General features: G+C 44.7%; 1 protein-coding gene across 1 annotated transcript in view; it reads right to left on the bottom strand.

Annotated features, from left to right (window-relative positions):
* The window catches only part of LOC147309935 (A-type voltage-gated potassium channel KCND2-like), a 120624-nt gene that overhangs the window by 35111 nt on the left and 72666 nt on the right, over positions 1-12847 (bottom strand). The window lies entirely within an intron of this gene.

The following is a 12847-nucleotide window of genomic DNA, read 5'->3' as shown; positions in this document are numbered from 1 at the left end:
AAGGGTCATCTCCCCTAACCCTGTATATGGCTCAACCACTTTTTAACAGTCTCACCATACACAAGCACAGGTGAGGCCATAAAGGGCAGGAAGTAAAACATCTAAATAAGAAAACAGAACCTTCACATAGAATGTGCCTGCAGTTAAACATTATCTATAGCTAATTGCCTCCCCCAGCTAGATGTAGGGAAGGAACAGAAAAATCTCTAAACATTCAGGTTAAGACAAGGTTTACAAATTTAAGTACAAAAATGACAACATTTAACAATTAACTCTAACAGTATTTTTCCCCCTTATCACTTTCATCTGTTTAATTGTTCTCCCCTCCATCTGCACCAGCAGCTCACATCACCTTGTGATGAAACATGCTAATGTGACCTCAGTCTGAAAATATTTTCCTCCTCTGAGGCTCTTTTATGCATTTTGACTAATGCTAGCACAAAAACAACTGAAAACCTCCTCAGTTGGTTGTGCAGCTGCTTTCTGTGGAGTGAGGAGTGAAAGATGATGAAGGCGGAGGAAAAACAGGCTCCAAACAAAGAGAGAGCGAAGAAGAGAGAAGCTAAAGGTCGCAGCAGACACTTTTATTCATCTCTCTATTTTTAAACTCGTCACTGTGACAGATCGAAGCTGTCAGGGTCAACATCCATCTTCTTCAACACACACACACACCTACACACACGTGTGTGGTTAGTTCGAAGTGAGGACCTTACAGTAAATAAATGCTCATCATTCAGCTCTGATGATGGCACACACCTCCATCACTCATATCTGCAACTGGAAACCCATCCAGCCTCAGCGTCATCATTCTTCTTCTTCTGCTGCTGTTTTAATTTGCACACAGCAGTTTGTCCTTCACGTTTACCTGACCTCGGCTTTCCGTCTCCTTCATTTACTTTATTATCAGAACGATCCGGTGGTTTCAGATGGATTTTTATTTCAGCCGCTCACATTTCATCCACACACAAACACCAATTAGGTGGCAGCTGTGGAGTCTGAAGAGCAGAGGAAGAAGCGAGGAGGATGAGCAAATGCAGAGAGGAAGAAGGCAGAGAGGATGCAAATGTATTCCCCAGCTGTCACTGTTTTGCATTAATAAGCCCTGAAAATAGATCCACAGGCAGAGTCCATCAGTCTCTGTCACATTGTTGAAACGCTGCTTTTGACCAGCAGCAGCTCCTCTTGAGGCTCACGCTCGCCTGCAGTGACTCAGCCTGAGTCCCCTTTACATCTGAATACTGACACAGATTCTCCTGTAAACAGCTCAGACTGCTGACCTGAATCAGAACAGCGTCAATAAGGACCTGCTCCGCCACACCATCCAGGACAGGGACACTCTGTTGGATGAAGGTACAGGGAGTCCATCACAGTTAAACTGTTAATTAAAATGAAATGTTTAAATGTTTAAGATGAAGTTTTGCTGATGTACTCCACACCTTTATTTTCTCTATTATGCATGTTCATATTTAAATTAATTGCCGCCCCTTTACTACTTTTTTTACTCAATGCCAAGTTTAGTCACAGGTGTTCAAACCTGAATCTTGTGAAAAAAAGATGCAAGAGAAGATTAGAGTCGGCCCTTTATCGTATTAAGTTACAGTTCAGTTACAGCGGAGAGATAATACCCACAGTTAAATATTTGAAGTTATTCATCCATTCATCTGCTGATTATTCATGCTTTTGACCATCCCAGTATTTGAACTTAGACTTTATGATATATATATAAGAGAGATCACCTGCACTGGTCTCTTTAGAGATCCGGTGTGCGTGGTGCTGGTGTTACGCAGAAAATCACTTCCCAAGGTGTAGTACAGTGGAACCCCGACTTACGAATACCCCATTTAACGAAAAATTCAAGTTACGAAGGCACTTAACGGCAATATTTCTGCCCGTGTTACGGCAAAATGCCTGTGTAACGAAATCCGCTGGCTCTGATTGGCTGAGCCCACAATGACCACAATTCCCACAACGCCTTCCGAATCATGTGACAACCCCTTGGCTTTCGTACTTGCGCTTCGCTGTTCCACTTGAACGACATATTGTTGTTGCAGTTAGCAATTAGCCTATAGCCTATCGTTCACTCAGAAGGCGTGATGGGTGCTTCGACTTACGAAAATTTTCGACTTACGAAAGACCCTCGAGAACAAATTAATTTTGTAAGTCGGGGTTCCACTGTAGTTCCAGTGCTTCTGGAACTACTACTGCTGTACCTGGTTCTTGGTTGTATTTTAGGTCAGAAGGTTAGCTCAGAGCTTAAAACCTTAAAGCATCTCTAGAGGAGCACAAAAATCAGACATTTAAAACGTGTTTCTTTCTGCACTATAACTTCACTATGGCTCCAGATGCTACCATTGGGACGGCTGTGAGATTGGTTGATGGTTTGCTGTTGGCTTTTGTTGCTCTGTGAAGCAAACTGCCCAGACTGGATGTTAAAAAGACCACGAGATCCTTCAAAAGGATGCAGGGGACCAGCTGAACGATCTTATTACTGTTTGAATCAAACGTCCTGTCCACCTATCATGTTTGTTTGGGTCTGATGTTTGGTATTCACCGTTTTGTCATCCGGTCTGTCTCCAGGATTGTTTCTGTTAGTCCTCTCTCTGTGGTCTTCTCTGATAATGTGGAATAATTGGTGTGTGTAAAGCAGCTGCGGACCTCGATCTAATGACGACTCAAAGAGCAGCCATTAGCAGCTCTCTGACTTTAAGCAGCACGCTCATTTAACCACACGAAGGAGAAACTTCAATTAACTGTAGCCTTCAGACACAAAGCACAGAGGAGAGTAGAAATCACATGAATGATCAGATGATTAAAGAAAAAAACATGGACGACAATGAATTAAATCCTGATGTTTACCTGAAGAGCCATAATTGTCAGTAATGATCCGCTGATTAGATATGGAACACGCTGGGCGAGAACATTACTTTTTTTAAGCTTTCAGACCTTAATAAGTGAACTGATCAACAACAGGAAATAATCTGCACCTCCTTTTAAAATGAAATCATTATCTCCTCCAGGATCCTCACGTGATTACAGTCTCATTACAATTATCTTTATTCAGTTGCCTAAAATTGTGTACGGGAGTTTTTCTCCAACAAACAAAAGTATTTTTTTCTGTATTAATATTTTACATTTTTTGTCATTTTTTTAATCCTTCATTTTAGTTTTGTATCTTATCTTCGTGTTCCTGCAGGTTTTAAGTTTCCCGCTTCCTGACAGTCCAGGAAAGCATACAACAAGATAGAGAAAGTGACTGCTGAAGAGACATCGACATAATCATGCCAATAAAAACATTGGTCCAACAGTTGTTTCAGCCTTCCAGAACCTCATTAAAGAGATTCCTCCTCGTCCATTGCTACATTATGAATCCCTCATCCTACAGAGAGATAAGCTCTGCTTCATTACAGACTCTCGCCTCACTCAGACACAGTAAGGCTCTCGACCTCCGTCAGGTTGAGTGATTATGCATCTTGAACATCTACATTGGAACAAGCAGCAGCAAGATTTGGAACATTTATAAAGAAGAAGACAGCATTATTTATCACGGAGACACAACAGCAGACTGAATTTGTTTCCTCTGTGGGCAGAGGCCACAGGCAGCAGGACCTCACTCAGAGGCAACTGGGGCGTAAAACCCCCAACCAATCACTAACCGAAAGCTCGAACTGTAGTTTTAAGGTAGAAGCTGTTAGTTCATTTAAATTTCTGTAAAATGTGAACCTTTCATTGGTGCTCAGGTCTGCAGGAAAAAATTTAATGAGCCTCTGAAACCTTTTTCCCAGCGAAATGATTAGAAGGTCTGAATGTTTTGGGGTGTTTCCATTGCTCTCTATAAAAAGAAGAAGATGAAACAAAGACCACAAACACACAAACCATGCTGACTCCAGCTTCCTCTGACTGGAAGGTCTAAACCAGAGGTCTCGAACTCCAGGCCTCGAGAGCTGGTGTCCTGCAGGTTTTAGATGTGTCCTTGTTCCAACAAAGCTGATTAAAATAGCTAAATTATCTCCTCAACATGTCTTGAAGTTCTCCAGAGGCCTGGTAATGAACTGATCATTTGATTCAGGTGTGTTGACCCAGGGTGAGATCTAAAACCTGCAGGACACCGGACCTCGAGGCCTGGAGTTCGAGACCCCTGGTCTAAACAGATCCGCAGAGAACATGGAGCAACATGATAAAGAACAAACTGTACTTTCAGAGTTAACCCTGCAGGAGGCACTATGTGAAAAAAACAACATTAGTGCTCCCTGTGTGAGTCTTCATCACATGTGTTTTTTTGTCTTCATCCGTGAGTTATCTCTGCTCATGTTTTGCTTTTGATATTTTTCCAGCCAATCAGATGTAAGTATTCCTCTGCTGAGGCGAGTGGAGTTGAAGATCAGTGCAGTTTGTCTTATTGGTGGGGAGATGAGAAAATGAAGATGCTGGATGTGGATTAGTTTCTTTAAAGTGGCAAAATCCAGCACCCTGGTGGAAGATCAGCTCTGAGAACACTTCTGGTTTTTAGCTGTAGGCTTAAAGTCCTGACAGAGGAGAGAGCAGAAACTGGCAGACAGGTTCAGTTCAGCTCAGATTGATCTCCTCCTTAAATAAAATGTGCTGTATTTTCAGGGAAAACTTAAAAATGATAAGCCATCAGCGTGCGAGAACAGATATTGATGTGAAAATAAAAACTATCAATCACCGCAGAGGAGCTGTGAATCTGAAGAAAGATGCATCAACGTGCCGATGTGCAGCCATTTATAATAACAGACAACTAATCCATGAGCTCCCGCTGAGCCTCTGCCTTCAGCTTTAACCTCTGATTGGTCCTGCTGATCGTCTCTGCGGGATCACTGAACAATCGATGACATCACAGGTGGAGCTCTATTGATCCATTGATCTATTGACCTGAACTAAGTGCACTGTGAGTCCTGCAGCAGCTGACACGGAGGAGGGCGCAGCACCGAACCCTTCATCTCTCATTCTGTTGATCGAAGTTCACTCTAACACCACCACCGCCTGGGACTAGGGACAAAATGATGGAGTGTTTATTTAACGGCACAATCAGCACAGAGTTTGGATGAAGAACGACGGCCGCATTGTTGCTGATATTTTTATTAAACGATGAAACATTTTTCACTTTGTCAACAAAACGTCTCATTAAACTTCAACTAGTCAAAACCAGAAACTTTCCTCTTACACGAGTCCGTTTAATTCAATCACACTTTCACTTTTTACTCCAGCAGATGAAACAACATGAGATGATCTGTCCCAGTAAATATACAGCACCAGTGTTTAGTTTGGTTCTAACCCTCTATAACACATCCACCCAAATTCCTATTGAAAATGATGAATGGGGCAGCTGTCGAAACAACATTAAGCTCTGAAAGGTGAAAGGTAGTCTTCTCCTCCTCAGCCGTCTGCAGACTGGTTCAGATGCAGAGAACCGTTTCCTCTGCTCTGAGGATAAACTTGTGATGCTCATAATCAGACATGAATACATGTAAAACTGTAGGAAACGTTCATCAGCTGTGCAGTTACACCAGCCTGTGGAACATTTAGCTGTTTGGTAATGACTCTCTTCATGTAAAAACAAAGACTACTAAAAGTCTGTTGGCACTCTAATGCTCAGTGGGTAAACACTGGTGACTGAGCGACCAGGTTCTGGTGCTAGCAGGGTAAGAGGAACAAAAGCTTTGTTATTTCCACCATGATCTAAAATCTCTTAAAGACAAATGTAATCTATCGGGAAATGTTTAACCCTCAGATGGACCCCTCGCTGCTGAGCACAGCTTAAATTCCTGAGAAGTCTTGTGCAGCTGTGTGCGAATTCGTCTGCTGGTTTCCTGCTGCTGCGCTGCCAAAGCTAAAAACTGTAAGTGCAGGTTTTCGACAATGACGGGTGTCAAACTGAGAAGAAATGAATCAATACCATCAGTCAACGTGTGGCTTCTTCCAACACTGTTCTCAGCTGAGAAAATAGTTTCTACTCCAAAGTGTCAGGTGGTTAAACTCTGTGATGACAGCAGTAATAAACAATAAATGAAGTTTTGATGCGATGTATGAGTAGCAGTCTGTACACAGACATCATCACCACAGCCCAGCAGAGGGGCTCAGCTTCCTGCTGCTCACGGCAGATCATGGAATGCAGAGTCTATTGGTTTCGATAAAGGCTGACAGACATGATCACCGCTCTGTTCACGTCACCAGTGAGGGGAACAAGTACCTGTACTCTCAGAAACTGGGTTACAGTAAAAGTCCATTGCTGTGTACCACAGTGAATTCTTGGATCTCCTTTCAAGGGCCGAAATGTACAAATGTGTGACTGAATATCCTTGCATGGAAGATCAGGTGATCTAATAGGTCAAAACTGTCACCAGATGGTCTGAGTGAGATACAAATCAGTACTCATGAAAGGGCCCAGAGGCACTCCTTCATCACCACTGAATGTACAGTGAGATGCTTTACTGAGTTCCACCCTAAAAGAACTGCACTCAGTGTCACTGGAAAGGTTCTGAAGCTCAAGTCCTTCCTGGGTAAAGTTCCTGTGATGGACACAAAACCCACCTGGAGCACACCTCAGGTTACACCTGCAACTGCAGTCGATGAGGACTGAAAGCGAGTAAACACGTTCAGTTGGCACTGACACCTGAATAAAATCAACGACACATCAGCCTATAACCCCGCAGCTGTGCTCGGCTCTGCAAGGCATGCTAGGATGCACCCGGCTCGCCGTCACCTCCCTGAAACCCACTGAATAATTCAGTGTGACTTTTCACAAACAGCTGCAGCACACACAGAGGGCCGGGATGTTTTTAGTGGCAATTAATTTGCTGCTGACAGGTAATAAGAGGAGACTCCGCCTCCATCCATCCTGATTTATCTCACCTGTCACCGTAACAACCCCCTCCCTCCCTCTCTGTGAAGTCTCTCTATGGGACTCGACTGTTGCTAATTACCCCGTCGCAGCTCGCTTCCTCGCCTACACACCTGAGCTCCTAAGCTACCTCTGTGTGTGTGTGCGTGTGTGTGTGTGCACGCGCCCTTGTATTGCATTTTCTCTCTTGTTATTCATAGCAGGGGCTGAGAGCTGGCTGCTGACCTTCGACACCTGGAAGGTCTTCCTGGTCTTTCCTCATACTGTAACTAAGGAGGGTCACTGTGATGAAACCAACCTACAGACGCCTGCACTGGCTTCACGTCTATCCCACATGGTAATCAGAGGGCAGTACAATACTTTAAACATCTTAACAGTAGTAGCTTAGGTTTAAGCTTAGGCTCAGCAAAGGGTCAGTACTTGTAATGCAACAGCAGGAGCTCTGAGCATGATGCAGACTGCACATTAGCAGTCCGCTCTCAGTTTCCAGAAATTTAAAAATGGAAGTTCAGTCTGAAAAATGCTGATGATTTTCAGTCACTCTGTGTCTGGAGTGCTTTGTGTCTTAAAGTGAATCTGAAACCATTTTAAAAGCTGTAAATTGTTTACACCTGCGGATGCCCTGGTTCATGACTCTGTCAGGGATGACAGACAGAGCATCATTAGTGTCAGAGTGAGAAGGCACGGGCTTGTTTTTAGCCTAACCTCCCCCTGCACCGCCACTGCTTAAGGCGGTCTCTTTACACACCAGGACAGGAGGCCAGGTCCTGCAGCAGGTCCAGACTGTGCAGGTGAAAGGTAAAGCGGCTTTAATATGAAACTAGCTGAACGAAGGTGCCACAAACTTTAGTGTGTGACATACACAAAAGAGTATGTCACACAGATAAGAACACACCAGAGCACAACCACCAGCAGATGCAAACAAAATCAGGCAGCTTACAAAAGATCAGCCCAGTAAGTGTTCGAGAAGACACTCAGGAACACGATGCCTGCGAGTGCTGCTGTTAAATTAGGATGGATTAATGGGGAGGCAGAGTGTGACTGCTGGAGCTGCTCGAGGTGCTCGAGAAAGTTTCCTCTTGTAATCAGCTCATCGTATCTCTTTGTGATATCCGTATGTGTAGAAACAAAGCTGTCAGAAACATGTTCTGCAGGGAAGTATCTCCCTCTGGGTTACTACAACTCGAGTCAGGCCGAGGTCACAGCTGTGCAGTGTCCCGACAGTCAGGACACCCCGAGCCTCGCACAGGTACTCACACAGCGTGCTGTGATGTCACTGCTCCACAATCGGCCACAGGAACTTTGAAACAGACACGATTAACTTTCCTCTAATCTGAATGCTCGTCGCCCCAAACCTCTGAAAACATGAAGATCAGACACAAACACACATTAAATGCTATATAATACATGTGTGTGTGTGTGTGTGTGTGTGTGTGTGTGTGTGTGTGTGTGTGTGTGTGTGTGTGTGTTTTGGCTGCTTGTTCAGCCTGTTCTCTGTTCAATAGATTAAAGAGCCAAAAGGCAGTTTAATCATCATGTCTAATCCCTCAAGCCAACACAATACATGGTAATCCAGTTTAACACACACACACACACACACACACACAGAGGCAGACACAGATGAACTGTGTCCAGTATTGTGGAGTTTCATATTTCAGTGTGGATTTTTCACTGGAACTTGTTCTGCTCCTCTCGTCATCATGTGATGTTTATGTGAGGTTTTACTTTCTCCTCCGCCTGCATGACTCTGTCGGAGGTTATTCGGTTCATGCAGCTCAGTTCAGTTCAGCTGTCGATTTCAGAGGTAGTTTTATCTGACTGCTGCAACCAGGGGGCGCTACAGTGTGACACCTCCACATACGGTTTAAACGATCGTTTGTCAAGTCTCGAGATCAGCCTATCTAAGGTTGCCATCTCCTCAACAAGGGGTGTGGTTGACTGTGAAACTGCTCACTCATTGGCTAACAGCATGTGATTGACAGGTTGCTAGCCTTCTTTTGAAAGAAGTTCTACAAGTGGAATATCTGAAGAACTGGCGACTAGTGATGGGATTTCTGGCTCTTTTTAGAGATCCGGCTCTTTCGGCTCCGAACCGGCTCTTCAGGTTGTTTTGTTGCTTTAATTAATTTATTATTAACAATAATATAAAATTATGCACAAAAGGAACAATGACAAACCCTGGTTTACTCCTAAACTCAAAAAGCTGTGGCTGGAAAAGAGAAAGGAGTTCAGAAGCGGAGACAGGGACTGCTACAGAGAGGCCAAGTACAGGTTCACTAAAGAAGTGGACATTGCTAAACATCAGCACTCTGAGAAGATGCAGCAGCAGATCTCAGAGAATGACTCGGCCTCTGTGTGGAAAGGTTTTAGGAATATCACAAACTACAAGCCTAAAACCCCCCACTCCACTGATGACTTGCTCTTAGCCAACACCCTTAACGACTTCTACTGCCGTTTTGACGAGCCATCAGGCAGCCTTCACACCTCCAACGGCCCCAACAATAGAGACACTTTGGACACTAATTCCCCCACCTCTCCCCCCTACATAGAGCCATCACCACCTTCAAACCGTTCACCTACAACACCCCCCTCCTCACCCCACACAAAAGAGGATTTCACACCACCTCCTCCCACCACAACTCTTCATATTCATGAAGCAGATGTGAGGAAGCAGTTTAAGAACCTGAATGCTCGGAAAGCTCCCGGCCCAGACGGTGTGTCTCCTGCCACCCTCAGACACTGTGCAAACGAGCTGGCCCCAGTGTTTTCTGGCATTTTCAACTCCTCACTGCAGGCATGTCATGTGCCTGCCTGCTTCAAGTCCTCCACCATAATCCCTGTCCCCAAGAAACCTAGGATCACTGGACTAAATGACTACAGACCCGTGGCTCTGACATCTGTGGTCATGAAGTCTTTTGAGCGCCTAGTTCTCTCCCATCTCAGGACCCTCACGGCCCCCCTCCTGGACCCCCTGCAGTTTGCATATAGAGCCAACAGGTCTGTAGACGACGCCATCAACATGGCCCTACACTTTATCCTGCAGCATCTGGACTCCCCAGGAACCTACGCCAGGATCCTGTTTGTGGACTTCAGCTCTGCCTTCAACACCATCCTTCCAGACCATCTCCGAGACAAGCTTTCCCAGATGAATGTGCCTGATCCCATCTGCCGGTGGATCACTGACTTCCTGACGGACAGGAAGCAGCATGTGAGGCTGGGAAAGAATGTCTCGGACTCCCGGACCATCAGCACCGGCTCCCCTCAGGGCTGTGTTCTTTCTCCTCTGCTCTTCTCCCTGTACACCAACTGCTGCACCTCCACCCACCAGTCTGTCAAGCTAATCAAGTTTGCAGATGACACCACCGTTATTGGACTCATCTCGGACGGGGACGAGTCTGCCTACAGGAGGGAGGTTGAACGTCTGGTGTCCTGGTGCAGCCACAACAACCTGGTGCTGAATGCCCAGAAGACAGTGGAGATTATTGTGGACTTCAGGAAGCACACAGCCCCACTCCCCCCCATCATCCTGACTGACACCCCCATCACCTCTGTGGACTCATTCCGCTTCCTGGGTACCACCATCACCCAGGACCTGAAGTGGGAGCCCACCATCACCTCCGTCATCAAGAAAGCCCAGCAGAGGATGTACTTCCTGAGGCAGCTGAAGAAATTCAACCTGCCAACACGGACGATGATGCAATTCTACACCGCAATCATCGAGTCCATCCTCACCTCCTCCATCACCGTGTAGTACGCTGGAGCCACTATCAGGGACAAACAGAGACTGCAGCGTGTTGTGCGCTCTGCTGAGAAGGTGATTGGCTGCAGACTCCCATCTTTGCAGGACCTGTACACCTCCAGGACATTGCGGCGTGCAGCTCGGATCTCAGCTGACCCTTCTCACCCTGGACACAGTCTGTTTGACCTGCTCCCCTCAGGCAGGAGGCTCCGGTCCATTCGCACCAGAACCTCTCGCCATAAGAACAGTTTCTTCCCCTCTGCTGTTGGACACATGAACAATAACCATATGACTGTACCCGCCACTAACACATGACCCTACGCTGTGTTCACTGCATCATTCTATGTTTGGCACTGATCACCACCTGCACTCATGTATATATCTTTCAACGTAGCACTCTTAATTCTTATTCTCATGTATATATCTCATGTATATCTCATGCACATATCTTTCCACGTAGCACTTTTAATTCTTATCCCTACTTTTATTTTTTTCCATGTCTATTTAAGTGCTATTTATGACAGCATGTTTGCACTGAAGCACCGCAGCAATTTCCTAATGTTGTAAACCTGCTTAACATTTGGCAATAAACCCCATTCTGATTCTGATTCTGGTTCTGATTCTAGAGACAAAACACGTACAAATTCCAAAACACATTTCTAGCATGAACTGAACTTCCAAAGCAGAGCTACTAGATCACTTAAATTACACAATTGAAAGCATATTTGTGTTGTTTGTGTATTTATACACAAGCATTCATATATATTCAAATAATTTTAAAAAAAGTTCATTTACCTGTTACTACCACACACCAAATCCGGTCGTTGGTACTTGCTGGCTTGTGTAGCCACAAGGTAACAAAAGCTCAACACTGCGCCTAGCATCCTGGAGCACTTCTGTTGTCTTTTGTACGTATTTTGAGTTTTTATATGCTTCTGAGTTTTTAATGTGCTTCTGAGTTTTTACGTGCTTCGGACTTTGTACGTGTTTTTACGTGTTTTGGAGTTTGTACGTGTTTTTACGTGTTTTGGAGTTTGTACGTGCTTCAGAGTTTGTACGAGATTTGAGGTTTGTATGTGCTTTGTCTCTAGGGGCCACTGTAAATATACTTTTATTTATTCACTCCACATAAAATGTAATAAATAAATCATATAATACAAAAATCAACTATTCACATTTCAACTTTTAACTATTTAAATTTTCAGCTTTTTCCTTTTACAAATTTAAAGTGAAACAACACAAAACACTGCAAACCACAACACAATTAAATATAAATTAAAATATGAAAACAAAAAGAAGATGCATATTCTCTGTCATATGGGCCTGCATGAATAAACTTTCTGAATCCTTTATCATCTGCAACCGAAAATAGTTGTGGATGATTACTATACCTTTCTAATGTGATGTTGTTGTCCCTGGCTCTCTTTCTCTCTCTCTCCCTCTGGCTCTGTTCCTGTGCTACTCAGTGTAACTACTGCCCCTCCCCCTTCCGCCCAGCGTAAAGCACAAGGCTCGCGTGCGGAGTGAAGCGGAAAAAAGTGCGAGAGCGAGAGGGTGAGAGAAAGAAAAAAAGAAAAAAACACGTGACGGCTCGCGATAAGGAGCCGGCTCGCGTCGTTCACGTCAAAGAGTCGGCTCTAAGAGCCATTTCGTTCGCGAACGACCCATCACTACTGGCGATGCTGAGACCCAGTGGTTGAACAGGAAATGACTCCCAGACGGAGTCACTGTTTTCTCATTAAGATCAGCTGACCAGTGCAGCTCTGAGGACTAGCAACATTATGTAATATACACATTGCAGCGTTCCAGCCTCGGGTAACTGATAATAAAGATTAGCTTAAATTCATACTGAAACTGCTTCCGCTGACCTGTGGCATGGTCTTTACCTTCTCCATCTCTGAGATTCACCTGCTGTTTGTTTGTTCACACTTAGGTTCAGCTTCAGTCCACAGTTAGAAATATAACCCAACATAATTTCTGAACCGCAACCAAATGGCTGCAGTCGGCAGATAGAAACCTGGATGTGTCGGTCTGTTAATACGTGTCCAAGTTGGAGCAGAAAAGAAGCAGCACAGAGGAAGCTGCCGGGATTCAGCGCAGCAGAAGACTGACCGATTCCGTGATTCTGCTGATAACAGCTCCGAGTATGAAAGTGATAGGAGCGTTTCAAATTTGCTGCTGATATTTCTGCAGATATTTTTCCCTCTGAAAACGAGTTCAGCAGCCGGCAGTGGCACAGTAGGATGGGG

The sequence above is a fragment of the Aulonocara sp. 'chitande type north' Nkhata Bay genome, linkage group LG17 (genome assembly GCF_057382095.1).
Source record: "Aulonocara sp. 'chitande type north' Nkhata Bay isolate Kocher_YH1m ecotype deep benthic linkage group LG17, A_spYH_male_GT1.1, whole genome shotgun sequence".
NCBI classification, from domain to species: Eukaryota; Metazoa; Chordata; class Actinopteri; order Cichliformes; family Cichlidae; genus Aulonocara; species Aulonocara sp. 'chitande type north' Nkhata Bay.
The sequence above is the reverse complement of the archived record's forward strand: the minus strand, read 5'-3'. Positions and strand labels throughout refer to the sequence as shown.